Source organism: Sceloporus occidentalis, unplaced genomic scaffold (assembly GCF_023333645.1).
Source record: "Sceloporus occidentalis isolate IW3139 unplaced genomic scaffold, rSceOcc1.0.p SCAF_3, whole genome shotgun sequence".
Taxonomy (NCBI): Eukaryota; Metazoa; Chordata; class Lepidosauria; order Squamata; family Phrynosomatidae; genus Sceloporus; species Sceloporus occidentalis.
Window position 1 is genome coordinate 186,060,801 of NW_028316983.1, and position 22,930 is coordinate 186,083,730.

The window sequence follows — 22,930 nt, forward strand, 5'->3', positions numbered from 1 at the left end:
AAGTAAAGGGAAAGAGAATGCAAAACCTTCCAACATGAAGTGATAACTGAGAAAAATAACTTTAAGACAGCTGAAAACATACGTGAAAAATAAGATACAAGAACAATCTTGAATGGTATATGGTTTCCTGTTCAGAAAAGGAAACATTTAATGTTTTTGTGTTTCACATTTTCCATAACATTAATGCCATAATGGTTTGAATATCTTTAAAATCTCTCTTCACCCCATTACATGTCATCTGTGTTGCCTTGTTTCAGCTGTGAGTACTTACGGATTGACTCACATAAATAATTACAAGCAAGGGAACCTCAGTTAAGCTAAACTTTATTATTTTGTCAAGAAAAGCCTCTTTGTAAATGCTAACTCACTTCTGAATCTTAGTAAGATAAGAAAGAGGAACAAAAGGCAAGCCATTGTACACTCTATGTATGATAAAGCCATTTGGTCCAAATCTAACAATGAACGGGGGGGGGGGGGGGTGCTTCATTCTACCATTAACTCTGAATTCATCCTCCTGCCTTTAGATTTAAAGAATAACAAATCATTGCTAGATTTAGAGAATGAGGTTAGTTTCATTCTCTAAAAAAAGTTTTTATTCATCTGGAGACATTAACTTTAGATGGAATTCTACAAAATCAAGAAAAGTTAGCACTCTTGTACTGGAGCCAGTTTTGCACAAAAACATCAACCTAAAAGATAGGAGCAGAGTTGATACCATCATTTTAAACTGTGGTTAAGACATGGTCTCTTTGTATCAATAATTATTTCATTGTAATGTCCACTTTGTCCATTCCAGAATGATATTTTGAGAAAATACTGGATAGATTAGATATGTTGTCATAAATATTTTGCAGGCACAAGCACTGAACAGTATGTTCTTGTACATTGCGTATCTGACACAGCATATTTATATTTTGTGCTTGCTGTGGTTAAAATGTGAAGTGATTCTTAGCCATTAAATGGCTTTTAGTGTCCCCTAAAGATAGAAGCAGGGCCAGCTTTAAGTTTAAGGGGCACCGCAGTAAAGTGCTCTCTGCCTGTAGGCTTACATCATAGATTAGGAACACAGGTGAAAAATCGCCCATTTTTTTAAAGAATTGAACACAATGATGCAAGAGAAGACTGTCCCTCCAAAATAACAAATAAAGTTAAGTCATTACATGGAGGAATGAAAGCAATGATATTATCAGTCATGATTTTGGGATGGGGAGTCTTATTGTTATGTCTTTGATATTCCAACCATCAGCACTGTGTATCACAGATAACATCTTTACTTAAAAGTCAGTGTTTGGGTCTCATTTTAAAAGGGCTAAAAACAAACAAAAATTGGAATTTTCATTATTTTTTATGGCAACATACCAGTTACCTTCTTTTTCTGGACTGTATTTTACAGAGATATCAAAATGGTTTCAAAAGCTCCGTAAAATTGTTCTAATTCATAGAAATTAGACACTAGTTACTTTTATAGTATTAGAAAGTAAGACCTATTGAGTGGAAAGTGGCCACAAATTAAATCCATCACCCCATTGCATATTCTGTAACCCCATCGCCCACCCTTGTTGATTTTAATGGATTATTTTAATTAGTAATGATGTTTTTTTTTGGGGGGGGGGAAGATTGGGGTACTATGTTTAGTATTATGTGAGATTTTTTAATTGTAAGCTGCTCCAATTGTCCTTGTGACAGAGAAGCAGGATAAAAATAAAGCTATTATTATTATTATTATCATCATCATCTGTGAGTCTCAATGTAGACCCACTGAATCTATGTGAACGTGGTAAACCAACATCTGAATAAGTTACATTGGCCTGTTACAGACTGCCAAAATAAAGCTGCTTCGGGTCTCTTTGGAGGTATGCTATTTAAATGATGCATGGGTCTTAAGAATCCGTAGGTCGTGCCAAACCCACACTCCATTCCTAAGCACTGGAGTGCAGCTTTGGTGCAGCTTCCGGATTCTTAGGACCCATGCATCATTTAAACAGCATACCTCCAAAGAGACTCGAAGCAGTTTTATTTTGGCAGTCTGTAACAGGCCATTGATTCAGTTGGTCTACTCTAGTTGAAACTAAAATGGGATTTAGACCAGTGCTTGTATATATTTCAGGTTTACAACATAATCTTGTGGATGTTTACTGTGAAGGAAGCATTTTTGAGAGACATTTGAACACTCAGGCTGCTACACATTCAGAAGGACCCTTTCCCCCCAAATCAGAATGGAGTCACTTTTGATTTTGAGAAATAACCCAGCTGCCCATCCCCTGGACCTAAAAGAACTCAGGGGCAAATCTGGCAAAATTGTCTCCTGCCCCCCACCTACAAATGGAAGTACGCTGGGGCTCTTCAGGGCTACATGCATCTCATATTTTGCTGATCCCTGCTCTGCAAAGGAAGCACTGCCATCTCACTCCAGCTAGTGTAGGAAGTACAGGGTAACTTTTCCCTATCTTCCTAGTGGCTTTATACTTTTTACAAAAAGCTTCCCCTATTGAAGTCATAGAGAAAGATGTTTGATTCCAGTATCTGTACTTGAGGGATTCAGTCTTGTTCTCCTGGGGAATGGAGAGGATTTGGAATTCACAGATCCAAAGCTGCTACTAATCCTCTCACAGCTGCAGGGGTTTACTGCATAATATGTAGCCACGGACAAGTCTACATAGGGACTACCAAACGCAGTGTGCAAACAAGAATCAAGGAACACGAGAGACACTGCAGACTGGGTCAGACATTAAAATCAGCAGTAGCAGAACATGTTATAAACCATCCTGGGCATAAAATGCTGTTTGAAAACACTGAAATTCTGGGCCATGCCAACAACTATCAGGTCAGAATGCACAAGGAAGCCATTGAAATCCGTAAACATATCAACAAAAAAGAAGAAACCCTTAAAGTAAACAAACTTTGATTACCTGTCCTGAAAAACACCAAAATCAAGACCAAGCAAATGCAAATGAAAACCACTCAGGATGAAGGGGTTTCCCAGCAGACAATGTATCATTAATTAAATAGACACCCTGAGGCCTTGCCATTCAAGAACAGATCAATACACAGATTAACATGTAAATCACCTCCTCTCAACCAACAGTATACACACCTCACTCTCTTCCGTGACAGCATTCTGTGAAGATGCCAGTCACAGCTGCTGGTAAAATGTTAAAAATAAAATAAAATAAAACTTTTCTAGAACACGGCCTCATAACCTGAAAAACCCACAAAAAATATGGATTCCAGCTGTGAAAGCCTTCAATTCCACACTACTTCCAATCCATTCCCAGAATGCCCAGTTTTAGACCCTTTGTTGTTATATACCTCCAAGCCAACTCTTAACTTCTAGTGACCTTATCATAGGTTTTTTTTGGCAAGATTTATTCTGATGAGGTTGGTCATTGCATTCCTCTTAGACTGGAAGAGTCTGACTCCTATAAAGCCCTGCATGGGCTGGCCCCTCTTTATTTATCTGAACTTCTTTCTCAGTACATTCCCACTCGTACCCTCTGTTCTACTAGTCAAAGTCTGCTGTCCCAGCCTAGGATCTCCACTGCCCCGTCCCGGATTCGTCCCTTCTCATTTGCTGCCCCTCACTCCTCGAACCTTCTTACCCCACGAACACACGTCATCACTTCTTTAACCACTTTTAAATTTTGAGTTGAAGACTATCCTGTTCAGGGAAGCATTCCCAGGCACTGTGTGATTATCTATCTGATTTTTGATTGGATAGTTGATGTTGTTTTTAATTGTTGCCTGCTTATTTTAACCAATTCTATTTTATATAATTACCTATTGTTTTATACATATTTTGTAGATTGTATGCCATTGGCAGGTTTTGTTTTTATTGATTTGATCATTTGTATGTACAGCGCTGTGTACATTTACAGTGCTATAAAAATAAACTATAATAATAAATAAATAATAATGACTTGCCCAGGCTCACTCAGTGGGTTTCCATGGCTGAATGGCGATTTGAATCCTGGTCTCCCAGCATCCTATTTAAACTCTTAAACCACTATACATGCTGATTCTCAGTCTTAGAGCCTACCTCTGGCCACACGTGAACACCCAGAGCTTTGTGCAATGTGTCTAAGGCCTCTGAAATACAAATGGCTTCCCTGCTGACAAAGAGGCACATCTATTCATTCTAGTCACCACCAAATACTGGATCTCAAAATCAGAATTTTTCTGAAAGTATGTTTAGAATTTGGAGCTTTAGTATTTTGCTAAACAATATTCATTGCTGTATGGATTTTTTACCCTGAAAGATACCATACTGTTGCAAGAAAACATTGGTATGGAAATTATATTTTACAACGTATTTTCTTAATAGACATCAAGCAACAAAAAGAAAGGAGTATTCCTGCTTAAATTTCCCAAACTAAGAGGTTTGTTTTTCACCCTTTGATCCAAAGTACAGGAATATATTGTTACAAACATTGAACAGAATGGAGAATGCAGTCAAGAAATAAGTAGGCTAGGAATGGGAAGGGTAACCATGAAAGAACTAGACAAGATCCTAAAGTGCAAAGATATACAACTGAACACTAAAATCAGAATCATCCAAGCCATTATATTCCCTATCACATGTATGGATGTGAGAGCTGGACAGTGAAGAAAGCCAAGAGAAAGAAAAAAAACCTATTAAACGTGGTGGTGAGTACTGAGGAATTTGTGGACAGCCAAAAAGACAAACAAATTGGTCCTAGAATAGATCAAGCCTGAACTCACCCTGAAGGCCAAGATGATGATATTGCAGCTGTTGTACTTTGGTCATGTCATGTCACACACCCCTAATGGCTCTCACTGGATCATGCTTCAATGTCCTTTACAACCTATAATGTGTGCAACACTCCCAAATACCATAATTATAAAAGCTTTATTTTATTTTATGTAAGGAAGATGCTATTGGCTTGTTCCAAGTCTGGTTGCCTTCCCCCCCCCACCCAGCCTTTCATTTAGCGAGTACTTCAACCTGTTTCCTCAATGGTACTGACGGTTACATATTTTAAAAGTGCCTTTGCCCCAAGGAAGCCTGTAAACATCCTGCCACTAGGGGGATTGGAAAGCGTAAAACACATTTTAAAAGAGGAAAGAGAACAAAAGGATACACTGAGAGGATGCAACAATAAAGTACCCAGGGAGTGAAAAGTTTTTTGAGAACTTAAAAGTAAGAGGGAACAAAGATAGCTATCTGGAGAGAAAAAGTTTTACACTGTGCAATACATCACAGAAACAGCTCAGTGGACCACTAAAGAAGTTTGTAATGGCATAATGTGCAAATGTCAGCTGGTATCTGAATATAGATAGTATTTAGGTGCACATAAATCATATAATACTTCTATTGATACATTAATGGCCCTCTGCTTGTGAGCAAAACTAAATGTTTAGAATGCTATAAAATATCTATGGGAGGCTGCAAGCAGAATATGAATGGCACAAACTGGGATCCAGTGATACAGGCTTCAGCAGTGGCCAGGAATGCATTTGCACAGCTAAAACAAGTGTGCCTGTTGTGTCAATTCTTTGAGACATTGAATCTGGCTACAGTGTCACATACCTCGATTCCATTCTGTTTGGACTACTGTAACACACTACAAGGGGCTGCCTTTGGAAACTGTTTGGAAACTTCAGCAGGTTCAAAATGTGGCATCCAGGATTCTGACCCATGCCGGTTATAGGGAGTATATAATGCCTTTGTTGAAAGAGCTCTACTGGTTACCAGTTCATTTCCAGGCACTATTCAAAGTGCTGGTCATGACATAGTCCTGCACAGCTGAGGTCCAGACCATTAGAAACACCATATCTCTCCATAAAAACCTGTAAGTGTCCTAAGATCTATGTGGCAAGGCTTTCTCTTGGTCCCACCACCATCACAGGCTTGCATGGGGAGGACATGAGAGAGAGAGAGAGGCTTGGGAGGTTAAGCTGGTCCCATCCTGCTTTCCTTTCAGCAGCAGGCAAAGATGTTTTTATTCAAGTTGTTGTTAATGTACAATTTTGTCGGGGAAGCTTTTACATGGGGTGTGTGTTTCAGTTATGTTTTTTACTTTTGCATGTTTTTTGTAATTTTATACTATTTTTAGCTAGTTGATTTTAATTGTCTTTTACATTTTTATTGTAAATTTTTAAAATTATATTATTTGTGAGCTGCCCTGGGTCCCTTTCTGGGAAAAAGACAGCATGGAAATGTTTTTTACTGACAGATTGCTTAAGACTGGATGATTCTTAAGAGGATATATGGATGGTTTCTTTGAGAAGCCTTGCGATTGAAGTGACAGCCTATGTCAGTGATGGCGAACCTTTTAGAGACCGAGTGGCCAAACTCAGTGGCATTCCCACACCAGGTGTTACCCGGTGCTGGGGGTAAGGACTTCCAGGGGTGCGACTTTTGAGGGAAAAGCCCAAGGCACACTCTTTCAGCCTCAAGGTATGGCAAGGAAAACACTCCTCCTACCCTCTCATGCCTTTAACTAGTTTTTGGAACCTCCTCAGAGACAGTTGTAGAGATGGGAGGGTGGGGGAAGAGGAGGAGCTGGAATGTGAGCCAGCAAACAGAGCTCCATGTGCCAGAGATGGCACATGTGCCATAGATTTGCCACCACTCCCAGAGCTAGTGCAATATTTAACCTGTGCTGCTTTATCTCTATATACAACATATGCATGAACCAGGATTTATAGCTTGCTCAATACAAGAGTTAATGAAAATGTAATTTAAATTCATATAATTGTTCTATAATTTTGCTCTGTAGCAGTAACACTTTGCATGAAGCTTATATCCTTTTCTCACCAACATCCCATTTTGCAAATGGGAAGCTAGAACTTTCCCATGTCTGCTCATAATTGTGGCATAATTTGTATCTTAAATGTGTAGAATCAAAATCATTCAGTTGACCACGGTCCAAAACACACTGAAGAAATACCATAATCCAGTTTGAGACCAGCATAGCTGCTCTGGTTCAATGCTAGAAATCCTGGGAACTGTAGACATTTAGCCTCCTCTGTCAGAGAGCTCTGGTGCCACAATAAACTACAATTCTCAGGATTCCCTAGCACTGAGCCAGGGGCAGTTAAAACAGTCTCAGGCTGGATTACTTCTGCATTGTGTTTTGGACCTAAAATGCCATTGCTGAGACCTGGATGCAGTCTGGCAATCAGGATGCATTCTGGCACAGAAAATGATGTTATATCCTAGGAATTGCTACAGAGTAATCAAAGCAATGGATTGAATGAAAACTTTATTGAAATTTCAGTATCATTGATATCAATGGCTGAATTTTAAATACCACCAATATTGGATCCAACCCAGCGTGTTGGAGAAAAAGTCACCTATATTGATTTTAACAAATTCCTTGAACATATGACTAAACCCTGATCTATGATGTATGATAGAAATTTCTTTTTGGAAGAGAACACCAGGACATTCACTCCATGTTCCCAAATGCTAAAACTGCCTATCCACCTGTTATTGGCAGTTCTGCAGAAGATAAACAGCTTGCTAGGATAATGACATCAGGGTTTTCAGAGAGGAAATTCATTTTAGAAGTGCATGTAATTTGAACCATGATATTTCTTTTAAGTGAAAACGAAGAAATTTTCCATAGCATAAACAGTGTAGAGCAAATGTATGGTAGATGATACATACCAGGTGTTCTTGATGACTCGGAATAGATATATGTACATTTTCAATGTGAAATACCAACGTGTGTGCAATCTGAACTGGCAAGCAATAGTTAATTTACAGTGGAAATGGGCGTCTAGGGGACAAACTGAATCTTTCCTCTTAACACTGGCATAGCACTCTGGAAAATTTCCATGGGAAGGGAATGCACTGAAAGGTTGCTGTTGTTATTCAAGTCATTCCCAACATATGGCAATTTTAAGGCAACCTATCATGTGGTTTTCTTGGCAGATTTCTTCAGAGGTAGTTGCCATTGTCCTCCTCTAAGGTTGAGAGTGTGACTTGTCCAAAATGACCTAGTGGCTGAGCTGGGATTTGAAGCCTGGTCTCCATAGTCCTATGCTCAAACCACTACACTATGCTGAAACACTATGCACATTACTCTTCTGGTGAATGTGAAGTGATGGAGCTCAGAAACATAGAATGTTTTGCATGAAAAAGGTTCTGAATTCATTTCCCTGCCTCTATGCTGGCCAGTTTCATAAATCTGCCAGTTACTGGAGACAACAGAGAGCTAGATGGACTAATGGTCCTGGACTTCCGCCTCTTTTTTTTACAAACTGGATAGGACAGACTTTGACTATATGTGGCCAGTAGAACTGTTTGTGACCATCTTCCTGGTTCTTTATGTGTTCCAAGTAATTCTTAATATTACTTCCCTTGTCCTCAATAAATGGTATTCAAACAGAAGTCCAGAAGTCAGTTTGACAACAGTTTTTCTTACCATTAATTTTGCATCTATCTTTCTACCTCTTGCATCAGTTTGTTTTCTTTATTTGGGTTCTTTTTTATTTGGGTACTTTTCTTAAAAAACAAACTCTGTAACTGAAAAATCTTTCCTCTTGCACTTAGATGTAGTTTGTTAGTCAGATGTATCTGTGTCATTTAACTATCACTGAAAGGGAGTTTTAAGATAAATCAGATACAGCAGTCACATTCTGTTACATGAGAAATGCATCCTACTTTCCTGAGACTGATCTTGAGAAAAGTGGACTTTAGGTTCACAGCAGCACATTTGTTCCTTTTCTCAGTTTGCCTTGTTCCTTTCCTTGCTCTTCATACTACAAGCAACTTTGGAGAGATCACAATAATTTAACATAGCCATAGCACTTTACAGTGGGAGATTAAACCAGTGGTATCAAATGTACACAATCCTTTTAAACATGTCATGAATACTTGAAAAGACAACATACAGAAATACCAGTACTATGTACAAAAAGGGCTCCTTTTAATCATTTGTGAAGTTGGCATTCTGTCATATTCTGGTTAAAGTCTCTGCTGATGGCAACCTGCAGACAGCATTCAGAACTATATGTCTCCCCCTTTAGCTGTGTATCATGTGGAACTTAAATAAGATTATCATTTTAGGATTGCACTGCTGGGCATTTTTTGTTCAGCTGCAAAGGGATCAGCAGCCCAGGTGAATTTATTGAAATAACAATCTTGGCTAAAGCATTATCATTAAATATTAATAAGATTATTTCTTCCTTTGAGACATGAGAAACCTACGCTGTATCAATTGCTTTTGTAGGGATATATTTTTTACAACACAAAATGTTTTGAATTGATTTTATGATTCCCCCACCCCCCCGAATTAAATCTTCATTGGCTGTGTTATGATCTGAGGAAGCAATGGGGAGAAAGAATAACTATTTTCTGTATAAAAATAGTACCCTGATAATTACATGAACCTTAATACTCTTCTGATGACTTTAAAAATATACAAATCCATGTAAGTAAATTATAGCATTAAAGGATGGGAGTTTGTTCTGTGAGTCATGCTGCCCAGTAGAGTTCAGATGCAGTTGGCTAGCACAATAAATAATTGGCTTGACTGCAGTCTGTAGAGCTATTCTGGTCCTATTAATGGCAGAGCACAACAAGCAAATATGTGGTGGTTGTTTTTGTTTTTTTTAAGGTAAATGATTTCAGAGTGTAGAGAAGTACAATGTGTGTTTGTACAGAAACTAGGAGATGAAATGTGATACTGTCACATATGATAATACTGGAACCCAAAAGTCTGAAATGGGGTTCTAAATGTCAGAATCCTGCAATACTTGTTGCTTTCAGGTGGTATATTTGCCCCACTTTTTATGGGGAAAATACCCCTTCATAGGGCCATATTAGAAAATATGAGATAAAGGTGTGCATTGCCTCCCAATGAATTAAACCATCATTGGAAAAACTGCTTCAGAGATCAGTGGTTTCATCAGAGGAGTGATATGGAGTGAGAGTGCTTCAGGTGTTCCCACATCTATACTTGTCAACTCAGTATCACCTTCCACTAACTACTGTTTCCTCTGAACAGGAAATGACATTGGAAGTACATAACTGAGAAAACAGATAAAGGGGTATTTTTAGTGGGAAAAGGAGAAAGGATTAAGTAGCCCCTTTCTTACTTCTCATTCACTCCCATTCATAGCAGCTGATGCTACTCTTCAGTGGATGAGGAAAATGCCAAACTATTCCTATGTTAAGTTTGGCCTTACATTTATCCAATTTGTGGATTAATATTGTCTACTAGTCTTTTTTCAGATTGAAGGGAATAAATGTGTCCTGTCGAATCATGCATCTGAGAACATAGGTAACTTATACAGGCTAGTTACCACAAATTAGGATGTTTGTTGCCACAAAGGGATTAGATACACTCCTGCTATATCTGGGTATATCTTTGTAATCATTCCTTCGACCTGAATATCCAAAATGTTGACAAAATAGCTAGAGAAGTCAATTTTGTGTTTGTTGTTGTTATGTGACTTCATGCCATTTCTAACCTATGGCAACCATAAGGCAAATCTTTCACAGAGTTTGTTGGCAAGATATGTTCAGAGAGGGTTTGCCATTGCCTTCCTCTGAGATAGAGAGAGTGACCTGCCCAAATCATCTAGTGGGTCCATCATGGAGGGTGGATTTGAACTCTGGTCTTCCAGAGTATTAGTCCAACACTGAAACCATCATACCACATTGGCTCTCCCATTCTTATTAGTGATGAAAAGTGATTCAGGAGATGGGAAACAGTTATATTTGGAGACAGGGTGTCAATATGTTATTTTCCTTGTTGACAGATTGTATTAAAATTATCTCTGAAAGCCTAAACAATAGTGCCATCACTTCTCTTTTAGGTCCTTTTGTCAAATAGCACCCTCCAATAGTAATTCAAAATAAATAACAGAGCCTGTAATAGCTAATAAATGAGAACAAAAGAGGGAATGTTGTAAAATTTGTGCTGGGACAACCATGTACAACATTTTTCTTCTTGCTGTGACAGTTTCCAAGAAAACCTGGATTTGGTTTTAGTTTTCATGTTTTGCTTCAGGTTTGCAGTCTGAATCTATTAAACATCTTTAGCTACTGGTTCAGAAAATGTAGAACCAGCCATGAACACATCACATTGGACAAGATACATATCTTCTTCAAAGCTCTTAAAGGAAAAACAACCTTTGAAACTATTGTGTATTCAGATTCACATGTGTGTCTTGTACTAGTGTGCCTAAATATTCTGAGACAGGTACAATTAGTTATATGAGAAAGGAGAGAGGTTTCTTTTTCTACCAGAAACAATCTGGAGTACAAGTATATTTATGCAGCACTGTCAAAATGTCATGACCTCTGCACTAGTACAGACAGTGCTTCCACAATATCAAAAAATTAACACAGTGATTCCTCATTTTTGCCAATTAAGGCTGAATTAGAGATTTTATTTTATTTTATAAAAAGTTTATTATTTAAAACATATTAACAATTGTTAATAATACACTCTTATTAACAGTAATAATTAATTATACATACTAAATGAAGAGTCCTTCCCCCTTTAACCCTTTCTTACCTTAACCTATATCCCTCCACGCCAACCTTCCTAAATACCTTTATCTTCCTCACTCCCCCCATTTACTCATCTATCCTCCTTCTTTCTTTTCTGTCTTCCTACTTACTTACACCAACCTTCCATACATACTTAATCCTATTTTACATTCTATCCTATCATCTGACTCTTCTTTACTCCATCTTCTGCGTTCCATATACTCATACAAACTAATACAAACTGACACATACATGCTGGCTTCCTTCCTACCAATTTACAATCTATTGTTGTTCAGACTTGTCTTTCTTGCATCTTCCACTCTCATCGTGGATCCATCTTCCCCTAAATACAAATAACTTATCTATATCTTTATTTACTTGACTAGCTTTCATTCTTACAAGCTCAATACTGCTATCTTCCCCATCTCTGTTCCAAGAACTTGACAACTTCTATCCATTCCTCTCTTCTCTGTTTTTGTTGGTCTTTCTCTCACGGCTTATGTTAATCTGTCCATCTCTATTCCCTCATACAGTTTCATCAACCATGAATTAGAGATTTTTTGAAAGACCGTTAATTAATTAATTAATTATATATATATATATATATATATATATATATATATATTTCATAATTGTGGTGGTTTAATTGTTATATTTCATTCCATTCCAGGGCAGCTGAGAATCAAAGATCACAAAGTGACATCTGTAAACATCTAATAAATGAAAATGGAAAACTAACTACAAGAGGTATGGCAGATAAACATTTGCATTCTTTTCTTATGTCACTTTCATGGATGGCAACCTTGAGTGGCATTCCTTGATGGAAAGGGGGATAATAAATCACTTTGCTCACTTTTGTATGTTTTTAATTGTACTGGTCTTTTATATTGTAAACCTCTTGGTCCCAATTTTAGGGGGAAAGTGAGATATATTATTATTATTATTATTATTATTATTATTGTTATATAACTGTGTAGAAACCTCTGAGAACATCTAGAAAATGAACTTTGAGAGAGGCCAGAATAACTCCAGTCTCAGTTTCACGCAGCTGAGCCATATCTTGTAAATTATAAACATGGAGCAGCAGCATGTAGCAAATTCTCATAGTCCCTGACCCAATGGCCTGGTTTCATTCCCACCACCACCACCACCACCTTTGTCCATTTGCAATAGGCCACTTATAGTGTAAGGACAACTAGTCTAAAGGTTGCATTTATGCCCCTGCATTTAGCAAATAGTAATTCTCATTATGATTCACATCATGGATCATTTACAAAAGTGATCAGTGTGTGGGGTATCTTAAATGTCTGTTCGTCTTTGGAAATAGTAGTTTTATGATGCTTGCACAGAGCTTCAGTTCTTAATGCTGCAGTGACATGGCATAATTGCATTATATCCTAGCATGTATTTGCTGGCTGAGCAGCCAATGGCCTCATAAAGCATAATTATTTGAATTTGTTTTGTATGCGCCTATAGAAATTACATTCATGAAGAAGCAAGGGCATTTTAATTTATGTGCATTATTATGTGCATTATTCCCTCTAACCAGTAAAAACATCAGCATTAGATGTGTGTCATGTTTTATTTCACCATAGGGATTTTCTTAAGTATACTGCAAGCTACATTCATCAAAGGCACTGTGTGAAAATCTTGGGAGCATTCTTCATTCTAATCATTTTATCTCTTTGCCTAACAAAGTCCAATAGATCTTCTTAATTGACTGCAAAGGTATCCTGATATCAGTAGGCTTGCTGATTTGGATGATAAGTAGCATAATTTAAAGGGCAGAAATAAAAACTTAAGCCACTGGTAATGAATAATTTAAATTAATGTTGGACTCATTGTGAACATTATTGTGCTAGCTCCAAGGCATGGAACACACCTCACAGTTGTCATAGGTATGTCTCTGAAAGCAGCCTCTCTGTGCTGTTAGAGGTGATTTTCACATGCACTTTGGCTGTCAGATTTCAAGTGTTCATGTCCCTTTCAGTGGCCATGAAGTGTTTTTCTTCTCAGTATGAAGGTTGACCTCTACATGGTAAGTAATTCTATATGCCAGACTGGGATCAGTTGCTGGAAGAGGCCAATTGAAAGAGCAGCAGCATATGGCAAATATCAGTTTTTGTGTTCCAGTCCTCTCTGAACATTCTCAACATTTACTGAATTTTTTAAAAAAGATGGTACACAGATCAGATGCAAAGTTAAGACTTTTAAAAAAATTGCTTGAGCAACCTAATGAGCAATAAAATTTAGTGGTGTATTATAGCTCCTAGCTCACTGTTTTATCTGTTTTGTATCTGAGTGTTATTGCTTCTGTTGTTGCTCCTTGACCTATTTGTATTTCTGAAGTTGTTTTTACTTTTTCTGTTTTTCTGTGCCCTGCTTTACGTAATTTAACAAAGCGTTCAAGTACAGAATATCAGTCCTTGAAATAAATAAATAAATATAGACCATTCTTTGTCTTTTAAAAGAAACATTTCATCTACATTTTCCCCATTCCACTAAATGTGCTTTAGAGTTATAAGAAAGAACTGCAGTTGGAACCATATATTATCATTATGGGAAGCCTAATGTGGAGAATTAGGCTAATGTTAGCTCTAGTCTACTTATTTGGGACTGTAATTTAGAGTTTGTAATTTTAGAACAATAGTGGTGTCAGTAATTCAGTAATGAGTGGTGCTAGTGTTAGACATTTTGCTGATACTAAATTGATTTTTGCTGGTAGGTTGATATCATTAAATTAACTGTGGGCCATGGAGGTGCAACCAGGGCTTTAAAGTACAGGTACAGACAGATAAGTATTTAATTTCTTCCTATATCATTATAAACTACTTCTGCACATTGGGATAAATTTAGTCCAAATCATTCTCAATTTGATGGCAGAGGATTAAAGACCAAATTCTTAATCTGTTGTTTATTACAAACAAGATTTATAATCTATGGGCCAAAGCACACATCCGGTAAAGAATGGCCATAGATGCCTCCAGTCGTGATTGGGCTGGGACTACCACACTGCTTGGCATGCTCCCGAAGTAGGCTGCCAGTGTAGTCCCAAACCAACACTGCCAGGGGTTGGATTATATCCACTACTTTTTTATCTGGTCCAAAGGACATGGTGCTGGAATGGCTTCTGGCCATCTGAATACCATGCTCCAAAGCAGCTTGATGCTACCTTACTTGGACCAAGTGTTTTGGGCCTATGTTAGTTTATGGGAGTTTTAGGATGTTTTGCTATGTTTTTATTTGTGGTTTGTTGTGTAGCATTTTTATTGTTCTCTTGTTTGTTGTTACCCACTTCGATCCAATACAGTGAGAGGCGGGATACAAATTATTATCATCATCATCATCATCATCATCATCATCATCATCAAAGCCTCTATAGCAGAGGCTGTAACTGAGGTCTGCAGTTGGTTCTTCTTTCCTTTGAATCCAGGGTGCTGTGAACATGCAAAATTGTGACTTTCCACATCTGCACAGATACACTCCAAAATTTATGTCATGTAACTTTTTGGGCTACCAGATTATATTACAAGGTGAACCTCAAGGAAAGATTAAGTTAGATTTCAATAAAATGCAGGAGTAGTTGAGTAACTGTCTTTTAGCAAATAAGAGATATACTTAATTTTGCCACATTTTTGGAAATTGCCTTATCTCTGGTGAAGTCATGTTAATGTTTGTTGATATACTGTTATCAAAATTGCATCAATTCTCCAGAGTAATACATCTGTCTTAATGTTTGTAATTAAGGGTAGCTGAAGTCTAGAAGTTCAAATATGAATTTATATGAAAAAATTTAAAATATAAATTTGTGCCATTGTTTTAGAGCAGCTACTCGGCCTAATGCAAAACCTCTTTCAAGAAGTTAGACAGTATAAAGTTGCATTGATATGACAGGTGCTGATTTACTTTTCAGTAGATATTCATTTCCATCTGCTCACTCTTCTAAGATTTCGCAAAATATGTCATCACTTTTTTCACCATTTGCCTATGTTTTCTTCAAGCTATTTACATTGTGTAGTCAAGGTTTTAAGAAGTGACAATCAATTAGTTATGCCTACAGTATTTATTTTATGGTTTGATGATTAAATTTTAATAATGGGATGCCTTTCACAGCTGCACATATGCAACACTTACTGGAATTAGTTGCAATTACATAAATGTTATAGGCTGATGGTCTTGGTAAATGATTACCTGTGTTTTTCATTATTTATTTATTGAGGTCATTCTATCCTCTGCTGTGTATCATTTTTTTATAACATTGGCAGCTTCAACACTAACCATTCCTTCTAGTCTTAATACCATTTGTCCAGCCCATTAATGAAAGAATCTGTGATATCACTTCAGAAAATTGCATCTTCATATTTTCCCAACTGTTATCTATTTTTCTTCAAGTGGTGATTTAAAAACAACAACACAACATCTATCATACTTGCTGTGCAGTTATTCACGTATGGACTGGCTGCAGTGCTATTATCTTATCTGAAGTTGAGGAATAGTCAATGACATCCTTGGTGACGGTCCAGTGCTACTTATCCAGTCCTCCCCAGCCCAGAGTAAGCTAGATATGCTTTAACCCATTGAAATCAAAATCTTCAAATGGGACTTAGGTCATTCATGACTAATTTATTTCACTGAGTTCATGTGTGCCCAATTTACAGCATTTCCAGATGGAAGTCCCTTCATGCTGTAATGAATGGGGAAGTTCCTTGGGGTAAAAAAAACATAGTTAGGCAAAAACATGAGAACAGTCATCCCTGTGAAAAATGATTGGATCAAGGCAAATATCTTTATAGTTTAAAAAAATCCTTCCAGCTCCCAGCATTTTAAATTCATTATATAAATGATTTGTGACTTCTGAATCCCTGGCTGTTCTGTTCTTTTTTAGGTACTTTGGGATTCTGATTGTACAAGGCATCTGCTTGACAAATAAGATCCTTTGGTGGATTTTTGGGGCCCTTCCATTGCTGTAGTGGATATTTGTCATTTTGCAGAACTGTACATCACCATCAGAAGGAAAATTATACTGACGAGATTGCTGCAGTTTTCATTGTTATGGTGCAGTTGGTTTCTAAGGGGCATCGAGCTGAGCAAAGAGATGTATCAAAGTGTATTTGAAACAAATTACAGCTGATGTCTGCTGAATATTTGTTATGTGTCTTACAAAAGTAGAATCCACAAGCAACCATTAAAATGCATCAGATGTAATTCTGAACAGGAATAATTTGTTTTATGGGGGAATAATATCTTGAGAATGAATAAAAGGATGTTATAAATTAGAGACCAAAACTCTGCATGCATGCAAACATTGGATTCATATAATTGTGCAGAGATAAAAGAATACATTAACTCTTAAGGAGTGTCCATTTAGGATAAATACTTGGATCAGTGTTTTTTATCTTGTTCATGAATGATCTGTCACTAGGGGTAACTGGTGAAGTAACCATGTTTGACAGTAACACTAAAATATTTAGGGAAATAAAAACAAAAGTGAAAAATAAGACTTTAAAATATCTCAAAACTGGAGAAATGGACTGAACATGGTTCAGTGTAAAAAGGTACAAAGTGATCCACATCAAAGTAGAAATCTTAACTATACACATATAGTGTCTGATCAGGAAAAAAAAGATGTGGTTGTGGTAGATTATCAAGGGGATGGAAGCTCATAAATGTTTAGCTTAAAGATGGGTAAGTAGAGACATAACAGAAGTACATACAATTATGCATAATGTTGAGAAACTGGAAAGGGAGAAAAATTTCTTCTCTCATAGTACTAAAAAGTAGGGTCATTCAATTACCTGTATATACTCAACTATAAATCGACCTCATGTATAAGTTGAGGGCAGGTTTGGGGACCAAAATTATGGATTTTGCCATGGCCCATGGATATCTCAAGGGTAAAACTTGGAGGTTCCTTCCTTCAGTGTGTGTATGTGTGTGCAGAGCGAGAGAGACTATAATTAAGACTTTTTGCTTCATTGTTTCAACTTTGCTTTCACACTTCACTCCCAGACAGTGGCCAGCATGGGCAGGAGAGGAACTCTGCTTGTTTGTTTAACAGCAGTCAATCACCCAGGACTCTCTCTGCTTGGCTCAAGAGAAAAACAAACTCTCTCTCTCAGGGAAATCTGAAAGAGTTGTTATTACATTACCATACCAACTTGTAAATAAGTCAACCTGGGATTTTGGGGTAAATTTTTGGGCATAAATGTTTAGACTTATAAACGAGTATATAAAGTCAACTGAATGCTGAATTCAGAAAAAGATAAACAAAAATACTTCTTTACACAGCACATAGGCAAACTAGAAAATTTGCTATGTATGATAAGGTGTATTGATAACCACCAACTCAGATAAATTTCATGTAGAAATGGCATCAGTGGCTACTAGTCATAAATTTTGTATATTACATCCCAAGTAAGACAGTGGATCACTGGATCCCAGTTTTTGTTGCATTCATATTTTGCTTGCAGGCTCCCACATTATTAAGGAGATTATTGCAATGCCTTTCCTCCCAGCCTCAGTGCGGGCTGAAAGTTTTGAAAACTTTTTTTAAAACGAGTGTTATCACACACCTCCATGCCCAGTCCAGAGGCATCGCATACCCAATCTTGGCATCCTGTAGCCAATCCATACTTCTCTGGCACTTTTTGAAAGTACAGGAGTTTCCCATTCATTGCAAAGTATGGAGCAGTACAGATCAGGTATGGCATGCCAAGGTTGGCCTCCAGACTGGGCACAGAGATATGCAGTAACACCCGTTTTTAAAAGGTTTTCAAAAGTTTCAGCCCACATTGACACTGGGAGGAAAGACAGTGCAATAATATTCTTAGGTGGAAGACTGTTGGAGGGGAAATGTTGCTTTCCTTCATCATTTCTGATTTAATCACAATTTGACAAGATTTGCTTAGAGGAGGCTTGCCACTGCCACTCTCTGAAACTGAGGTTGTGAATTGTGCAGGGTTACCCAGTGGGTTTCTATGGCCAAGCAGGGATTTCAGCCTTTGTCTACTCCAGGAGTACAACCACTATTCCACACTAAAAAAGAATGCTGGACAGAATTGATGTGTAGCTTGGTAAGGTATTCAGCCCAGTCTGTCAGAGAGCTGTTGTGCCTCACCAAACTACAAACCCCAAGATGCTGTAGGTAGGATAGAATCATGACAGTTAAAGTCATGAAAAACTGCTTTAATTCTGCAGTGTGGATACACCCTGAGATATAAGTTTCCAGTTTTGATGTATAATATTAATTAGGGGAAACTGTCCAGTGTAGGTGTTTTCATTATTTTCACATAACCTTCCATTATTCCATCAGACAAATGGATCACCAATCCTTCAATGGCAGCCTTCCAGTTTTGTTTCACATATTTCATCTTCAAAAACAGACTGGCCTCACCCCTGTGGTTACATTAATGCTTAAAAAAAAAGCATCATGGAATCCATGAGCCAAGGTTTTCCTGAACCAGAATCTTGGTTCATATGAGATGGTTTAGTTCTCAGCTTTACCTTTCATGTCCCACTCCAACTCATGCAATGAATACACTCTCTTTTAGGTTATTCTAACAAGTTTACCATGGGCAACTGAAATGACCATAGTGCAGACAGAAAATTGAACTACAAGACTATCAGAGCTATTAGTCTGATCCAGCCATGCTCTTTGTAGGCTGTTACTGTTGTCCAAAACTGTTCCAAATCAACAGAATGTTTCAGGGCACTCCAGCTGGAGTAACCCAATTCTGCCCAGTAATAAAGGTGTTAATGTTTGAATTGCAATTCCAAGACAGATAGAATTTCTACTAATATCTCTCTGTAGAAGCCTAACAAGTTCCTGCTGCTTGTTTCCTAGGTGACAGATACAGAGATGCACAAGATGCACATTCCATTAGGTGTGACTGCTTGCTGTCTGCCTCACACTGTAGTTTAGGCCCTCTCAGAATAGCAACTAGTCATAACAGTGTAATGATTGCACCTCAGTGAGAAATGTGCATGTAAAAGACAAATGTATAAAGCCTTCAGGGAACAACATGGCATAGCTTCTCATAGGCATGAATATATTATATTCCTGCACACAGGAGAGTCAAAACTGATTGGGTGAGCTTAGCATTAAAGAGACTACTATGACTGCACTTTAACTGCCATGAATGCATCCTATGGAATTCTGAGGTTTGTAGTATAGTGAGGCAATGGAACATCCTGAGTGAGTGATAGCAGTTAAAGTGAAATAATAGTGGTATGATTTTGCAGTGTGAATCGGTCCCAAATTATGCGGGAAGGTTATTATCCTATTATTTTAAGAATAATAGCCTAATAGCCTATCATTTTCCATACTCAGGACATAAAGGGTAAGGACCAGGTTTACTACTGCAACTCTTCTGCTTCTCCATTCTGCATATTTCTTGGAGTGTGTAAAAGAGTGTGTAAAACCCAGAGACAGCCACACTCTACATTTTCCCCAAGATCAGATGTAGGAATCATACACCAGCACAGCCAATGGTAAGGAATGCTGAGAACTGAATTTCAACAACATTTAGAGCACTTCTTCATTGGTATAATTGCAGTTTAAGCTCAGAAATTTTTGAAAAGGCAAATTATTGCTTACATGATGATAACTGTTATCATCCAAGACAGTGTTTCTGTCACTAGGGTGGACTTTTTTTTTAAAGTTAATATAAATGAGTTCTCCTCCTAACTTAAAAGTGATAACATCCAAATTGGATGTTTCTTATAGATACTTAAGTGAAATGAATCATATGTTGGGCTCCACAGTGTTCATCTACTCAGTGAAATGATCAGCTATATATGCTGAAGTGGTACTTTAGAAATACCATCAATATAGCTGATGTGATAAAGCGGATGGATCGTGAACCTGGTTTATAATATTATTTCCAAAAAATCTCATGTACAAATTTATTATTTCTTTTTTTTAAAAGCCCATATCATAATATTGTGGACCACTAGAGGGAATTCAAAATAAAAGTGCAGTTCAACATATTGACTGGCTGTCATAGTCAAGAGTAAACATGCACATAAATTTTATTGTTGCTTGGTTGTTCAGTTTGCCATGAAGAAAAGTAACTGTTTTAGCCACCCAGTGATACCTATTGATGGACTCATTTAACAGGGCACTTTTTTTTCTTACAGGGTGCATTCCTTTTGACAGTTGTTTAGATAAATGCCAGCTAAACAAGCAGAATCGTTTTGTCAGCATTATTCCAATACACAGGATGCTGTAAAAGTCTTTTGGTAACAAAGTGCATTCTAATAGGCAGTTGTTGGTTTACAGACCTGACAAATATGCATTCTTTGTTTATTATAGAAAGGAAAGGCAAGATGCACAGGTACTGGTTAGGAAAATATGCCAATTTCTTTGAGAAACTTTCTGGTATTAATTGTAACTTTTCTTTTACATCCATCACAAAATGTACAGAGGCCTATGCCTCTTCTGTGATAATTCCACTACCATTTAAACATTTTTTAAAGGCTTTATGGCAGGGTGGGAAATGTGTGGCTCATGGACCACAAGTGTCACCCAAATACTCCCAAAACCCCAATGTCCTTTATAGCCTCATTTTGATGGGGTAGAAAACCACATGACAAATGCCCAAACGAGAAACCGTCTAGGTAACTTAAAGGCACCAGATCCTGTCTGATCTTGGAACCTAAGCAGGATCAGCCCTTGTTAGTACTTGAATAGGAAACCACCAATTAATACTAGGTGCAGTATTTCAAAGGAAGGAACTGGCAAAACCACTTCTGAATCTTCCTTGCCTAAGAAAACTCTATATGAAATTCATCAATTTACAGGTGACCTGGAAGACACACACACAGTACAAAGCCCACCAGCATAGAGTAGCTGAGCTTTATTATACTCCCACTCCCCCCCCCATGAAAAATGACTGAAAATTGGCCAAACGTAAAGTGAAAAAAAATTGGTGTGATTTGTTGGGGGAGGGTTGGCCCCACCCTTACTGCAGTTGCCCATTTTTGTGTAATGTTATTAACATTAACATACTTTCCTTTTCAGGCTGTAATCATTAGATACTTGGAGGATATTCTGAATGCCCATATTTCTGGTTCAGTTGATGACTGTTCACAAAAAGTTCTCTACATCAGTTACACTAGCATGTATTAGAGCAGTGGTTCTCAACCTTTGGTGCTCTAGATTTTTTTGAGACTTCAACTCCCAGAATTCCTGAACAATGAGCATACTGACTGGGACTTCTAGGAACTGAAGTCTAAAATATCTGGAGGCCTAAAGGCTGAGAACCACTGTATTAGAGGAAAAATCTTTGGTAAACTCCACTGACCTTGCTGACTGGGAGAGTCTGAGAGCTGCGGTCCAAAATAGTGATATTTCAAGCTCTGCATCCAACTTTGCACTAATTTACTTCCAGTACTGCAAGAAGACCACTCTCCTCCACCTTGCAGCCCTCTGTGCCATGTGAAAATCTGAAACAGTGAAAGTAAAATATAGTGAAAGTGGGGGCCTACAGGGTTAGGAAGGAGAAGTAATCCTCTTCCTGGTACCAGCAATGAAATGACAGTGTTGGATGCTAGCTATTTATACCACTGAGTTTCATAATATAGCATTAGAGGAGGAGTGCTGTGCTATGTCACTGGGACAATCTAACTAGCCCAGCATCTGCTTCTTAGCAGAAGCTAGCAGTACAAGCTCAATATACCCTCCAGCATACAGTACTCAGAACTAGGGGTTCTTAACTATCTTGGCTAACTGACAATGGATTTATCCTTCTTGTGTTTGGCTATCAACATTTCAGTTGCTCATCATCACATCCCATGGCAATGGATTCCATGAACAAAGTTAGTACTTCGTTTGTCCTAAATTTATTTCCAGACATTTTCATTTATGGCCCTGAAATATAGTATGATGAGAGAAAATGGGAAACTATTCTCCATCTCCTCACCATGGGTAGTTCTACAAACATGTATCTTGTTTGCCCGTTATCATATTTTTAAGTCACACACACTTTAGCCTTTCCTGTTAATGAAGATGTTTGTCTAAGATGTCTTGGTTGTTTAAGTTACCTTTTCCCCTCTTTCTCACACTGTTGTCACAATACATAAATAAGGCTGTTTGACACCACTTTAACTTCCATAGCTCCATTCAGTGAGATCATGGGATTTGTAGTTTGTTGGGCATTCTGCCTTGGCTGTCAGATAGCTCATAGGATGGGGCTATGACAATTAAAGTGGTGTCAAGCTGCTTTGTAGATATACCTCCAAACTCTTTGAGATATTTATATTTAGGTGGCTCTCCAGATTTGCTTACAGTGTTCTTAATGGAGCTGTACCATAGATTTGTTTGTAAGAAAAATCATAAATCTGTTGGGTATGCTTTGATTGAGAGTTTCTGCATGTCAGGGAGTTGGACTGGTTGGCCCTTGTGGTCTCTTCCAACTCTACGATTCTATGATTCTATGAAATATGGGCAGGTTTCCTATA

At 37.7% G+C, this 22,930-nt stretch overlaps 1 protein-coding gene across 10 annotated transcripts in view; it reads left to right on the forward strand.

The window, feature by feature from the left end:
- DLGAP1 (DLG associated protein 1) overlaps nucleotides 1-22,930 on the forward strand; it is a 427,607-nt gene that overhangs the window by 118,181 nt on the left and 286,496 nt on the right. For all 10 annotated transcript variants that reach the window (XR_016280603.1, XR_016280604.1, XR_016280605.1 and 7 more), the window contains one exon: nucleotides 12,141-12,217. The gene's annotated coding sequence lies outside the window, so the exon portion shown is untranslated. The remainder of the gene's footprint in view (nucleotides 1-12,140; nucleotides 12,218-22,930) is intronic.